The sequence below is a fragment of the Phodopus roborovskii genome, unplaced genomic scaffold (assembly GCF_943737965.1).
Source record: "Phodopus roborovskii unplaced genomic scaffold, PHOROB, whole genome shotgun sequence".
Lineage (NCBI taxonomy): Eukaryota > Metazoa > Chordata > Mammalia > Rodentia > Cricetidae > Phodopus > Phodopus roborovskii.
The window spans coordinates 2,004,877-2,010,330 of NW_026126599.1; positions in this window are offsets into that span (position 1 = coordinate 2,004,877).

The following is a 5,454-nucleotide window of genomic DNA, read 5'->3' on the forward strand; positions in this document are numbered from 1 at the left end:
GTAGATACTGATAGATAATAGATTATGTAGATGATGGACAGATAAATGGACATATAGACAGATGAATAGATAGATGGTAGATATATTCATTGATAGGTACATGGGTGGATGATAGACATACAGATATAGCGTCTGTCAAAGCAGAGCCCAGTGCAGGCAGAAAAGGGGTGGAACCAGGCCGAAAGTGGAGATATGCAAAGGGGACAAACCTTTGTTGCCACCATTCAGGAAAGTTCCTGGAAAGAGGTGTATTCATCAGGAGGGACCCTTACCACAAACATGCCACAGGCACAGAAGGGTGGGGGTCCTCCAAAGACCCTAACCTCTCCAGCAAACTCAGCTGAAGCCAGCAATCAGCATCACCTCAAGGACCATTGTTGTGAGTGGCTCTAGAATATATATTTATGTCTGGCTTTTGTGCATGAGAATGTGTGTTGCAGGTACATGTGTGTGGAAACTGTAGATAGACTTTTAATGTCTTCCACAATAGTTTTCTGCCTATTTTTTTTTTTTTTTTTGAGACAGGGTCTCTCCATGAACCTGGAGCCCATGGATTGCTAGTCTGGCCAGCCACTGAGCTCCAAGGATCTTTCTGTCTCTGCTTCCCCAGCATTGGGATTGTAGTTGCCTGCCACCCCACCCCCATAATGGCTTTAAAAACTGTGGTGCTGGGGGTCAAACAGATACTCATGTGGAAACAGCAAGCACTTCTCTGATTGAACCATTTCCCCAGCCTTTGTTCATCTGTGTACTAATTTCTTTGGGACAGTCTCACTCTATAGCTGAAGCTAGCCTGGAACTCACTATGTAGCCCTGGTTGGAGTCACACAATTGGCAATCCTCCTGCCTCAGCCATCAGAGTGCTGCAATTATGTGCATATGCCATGAAGCCCAGTGACCCTGGGTCTCTGAGGAAAGCACGGGGCGTCAGCCTGAGGGCTGAGATGCTAGAAAGTTCTGTTCCTCAGTGTCCCCGGATATGCAGTTCATCTCAGAGTTGCCTGTGGACCTTTGTCAAGTCCTGTGCTGAGCTGGTCACTGGCTGGAGCAGGTAGATCCTGCTGGCCTGGTAACACCCGGATCAGACCTAGGGCTCTGTTGAGAAGATGAAGAAGCAGGGAGGAGTAAGGCTGGTCCCGAGGGAAGGAGGGCAGAGGGAGGCAGGTGCAGACCTCCTGGGCAGCAGGCCCTGCCAGGCTCCTGTCACCATCTCCACAGCCCCAGAGGCTCCCTTGACTGAGCTTTGGAAAGTTCTCCCATGTCCTCCTCTGCCAGCCACTAAGCAGTGACAACAGATACTAATTGTGGCCATAAATTACCCACCCCTGCCTGGCAGGCCTTTGGGTCAGAAACAAAAAGGGAGCGCCCAGTATTAACTGCCAAGGAAGGCTCTACTCTACTTGCTCTTCAGTTCCTCCCCACCCTGCAGGACATGGAAAACTCTACTGACAGGTAAAGTCCAAGATCCTAGACAGTCAACTGCCAGGTGACTGCATTATGCATTGTTTTTATTTTCCTTCCAGTGCTGGGGATGGTGCCCAAGGCCTTGTGTATATAGGACAAGTGCTTTACCACTGAGCCACACCCCAGCCCCTCACTGGGGGATTCTAGGCAGATGCTCTACCACTGAGCCACACCCCAGCCCCTCACTTGGGGGATTCAGGCAAGTAATCTACTGGTGGCCCAATGCCCCAGCCCTGGCTGGAATTTTACAGCCATAAGCCATTTATGAAGGGACAAAGCCTGTCAGAACTACTGTTATCTGATGTGTAGCCAACTCCAGGCAGGGTGGATGCAAGTGATAGTTGCCATCCTCAGTGATAGAGAATTGAACTGCATGGCTTCCCTGGGCCTAACGTTTCTGGTTCAGATTTCTGAAGTAGACCATCGTCTGCCTGGATCAACACAGACACACTAGGGTCCCTCATTACCTACACAGCACCCTTCCATGTGTTGCTGCCCCTTAACTCTTGCCTCTAAGTACATGAGTGTCCCTGCTCCCTTGGTGTCAGCCACATCGGTTGTCACTGACTCCCCATGCCCAGTGCCTCCCCTCAACTGCACAGAACGCTCATCAGAATCCCTGGGACTGAAATCCATTCCTGTTAAGTCCAGGCAGGGGAGAAGGACAGAAGATGCCAGGACGCCTAAGAAGACAGGGCGTCACACCTGCCAGATGCAAACAGATCCAGGCAGAGGGAGAAGGGCGCTCAATAAAAACAGGCACAAATGAGATAAATGAGTCATTAAACCCGCTTCACTTCAGCTTTGAGTGGGTGGCAGGCACCTGCCTCCCTAACCCTGGGAAGCGGGGCAGGCGTTGCAGGGTGCAGCCCTCTGTGCTGTGCACACATTGAGATTGAGCGTCCATTCACAGAGGCCCATTCCTCCCCATCTGCCTGATGCTCCCCTTCATGGGAGAGGCATAAAACTCCTTTAAGATGCGTTACCTGCTCTCTGCAATAATAATTGGCGGTTACTCAACTCCCAAGGGTGTCATAAATAACCGCACCGGGAGCCTAGGCTGCCATCATTAGCAAGGACTGGATTGAGCTGGTTTGAAGTCATGCTGACTTACCTCACTCTGTCTGTTCCAACTCTTTATTTTTATTTTTATGTTTATATTTTATATGCGTGTGTGTATGTGTGTGTGTGTGTGTATGCCTGCTTGTCTGTATGTGCATCACATGCCTGCAGGTGCCTACAGAGGCCAGGAGGGGCGTTTAATTATGAGCCACCTGGGATGGGTGCCAAGGCCCAAACCCAGGTCTTCTGGGAGAGCTGTAAGTGCTCTACCAGTGAGCCACATCGCCATCCTTTATTCCAAATCTCTATCAGGCTACTGCAGTCAGTTCTGTTGGATGTGGTAAGAGCCTGACATGATCATTCTTCTCTCTGTCTGTTGCTTCCTGCCAGTCCTTTTAGTTATGCTTGCTGTAAACTTACTAAGCCCACTCATTCAAAACCGAAAATGCAGGGGGCTGGAGAGGGGGCTCCAAGGTTAGAAGCACTAGTTGTGTTTTCAGAGGACCAGACTCTGGTTCAATTCCCAGCAACCACGTGGCAGCTCACAACTCCAGTTTCAGGGATTCTGATGCCCTCTTCTGGCCTCTGAGAGCATTGCGTACATGTGGTGCAGGTAAAATATCCATAAACATAAAAAATTAAAGGAAAACCTTTTTGTTTTGCTTTGCTTTTTCACACCAGGGTTTCTCCGTGTGTGCCTGGCTGTCCTGGAACTTGCTTTGTAGACCTGGCTGGCCTTGAACTCACAAAGATCCACCTGCCTCTGTCTCCCAAGTGCTGGGATTAAAGTCATGTGCCGCCACTGCCCAGATAGGAAAACGTGTTTTTTTTAAACAACTGAAAGTAAAGCTGTCACCACAGATCGTTCTCTAGACAGAACATCCCCAAAACATGAATCAAAATAAACTTCTTCCCTTAAGATCCCTTTGCTGGGTGTTTGTTTGATGAAATCAATGAGGGAAGGAGCTGACACCTATAGACCCATGCCTGCGATGAAGCCTGATCTGTAAATTAAGATCTGGAAAAGATTAACGGGAGAACTACAATGAAACAGAGCAATGGCAACATCATGCTGGTAGAAGTAGTGTGGGTGTGCTCACAATGCTTTGCTCTCTCTCTCTCTCTCTCTCTCTCTCTCTCTCTCTCTCTCTCTCTCTGAGACCCAGTCCATCTTATTCCATTGCTGTGAAGAGATATCATGACAACTCTTAAAAAGAAAAGCATTTAATTGGAGTCTGGCTTACGGTTTCAAAGGCTTAGCCATTATCATCACGGCAGGTAGCTTTGACGCACGCTTGACACTGGAGCAGTAGCTGAGAGCGACATCTCATCTCAATCTGCAGGCTGCCCAGACTGTGAGAACTGGGCCTGGCAGGGACTCCTGGAACCTGAAAGCCCACTCCAACAAGGCCACACCTTCTAATCCTTCTCAAATAGTGCCACCCCCTGATGATTCAGCATTCAGATATATGAGCCTGTGAGGGCCATTCTTATTCAAACACTACAGGATCTCACTGTGAAGTTCTGGCTGGCCCGGATCTCTGTGTAAACCAGGCTGGCCTTGAACTCCCAGAGATCTGCCTGTCTCTGCCTCCTGGGTGCTGGGAGTAAAGGTGTGTCCCACCACTCCGGGCATATAACTTAATGTTGAAGTAAGGAAATTCACAATAACACTGGCTACTATATCCTTTTGTATTTAGAATGTCGGTGGCCAGTGGGGCAGGGAGATGGCTCAACAGGTAAAGGTGCTTGTTGTGCAAGCCCAATAATCTGAGTTTGAGCCCCAGAACCCATGGTGGAAGGAGAACCCACTCCTAGAGTTGTCCTCTGAACACAAATTCTCTCTCTCTGTCTCTCTCTCTCCACCCAGTCTCCCTGCCCCCATTGTATCTGTGTGTCCATGCCATTATCTGTGTCTCTCCTTTCTTTCTCATACTAAAATAGACCAGTGTCCCTCCCCTACACACACACACACACACACACACGAGAGAGAGAGAGAGAGAGAGAGAGAGAGAGAGAGAAGTGTATATCTTCTTATAAATGACCTTTTTCATTTTATAGCATCTCTTTGTTTACTCTGTCCTGGTTTTCTCTGTGTTGCTGTGATAAAACAGTAACCAAAAGCAATTTGGGAAGGAAATGCTTTGTTTCAGTTTACAGGTCACAGTTCCTCATCAAGGGAAGCCAAGGTAAGGAAATGGAGCAGAACCATGGAGGAACACCGCTCCTTCATGCTCTCAAGCTCGCGTGGCTTACTCAGCCTTCTTGATTAGACAGCCCACAACCATCTGCCCAGGGATGGCATGGCCCAAGGTGGGATGAACCCTCCCACATCAATCATGAATCAAGAAAATGTCCTACAGACTCGCCTACAGGCCAGTCTGATAGAGATGATCCCTCATCAAGGGTCCCTTTTCCAAGATTACTAATTTGTGTAAAGCTGACCAAAGAAACTAACCAGTTAATTGTGTGTGTGTGTGTGTGTGTGTGTGTGTGTGTGTGTGTGTGTGTGTGATAGCCTGGAGTTTGCTAAGTAGCAAAGCTTGACCTTGAGTGGCCTCTACCCCCACCACTGAAGTGCTGAAATTACAGACGTGCACCACTATGTCCAATTTCATCTTTTTGTTGTTTTGTTCTGTTTTTCCAAGACAGGGGTTCTCTGTGTAGTCCTGGCTGTTCTAGAACTAGTTTTGCAGACCAGGCTGGCCTCGAACTCATAGAGATCCACCCGCCTCCGCCTCCTGAATGCTGGGACTAAAGGCATGCACCACCACCGGCTGGTTTATGCCCACTTTATACAGTACTTGAGATGGGACACCAGGCAATGTGCCTGCTAAGTAATCAAGCTACCAACTGAGCCATATCTTAGATCCATGTTTGCTCATAGTGTCTCCTAGTCCCACTATGATCATGAGGCTGAAGGACAGA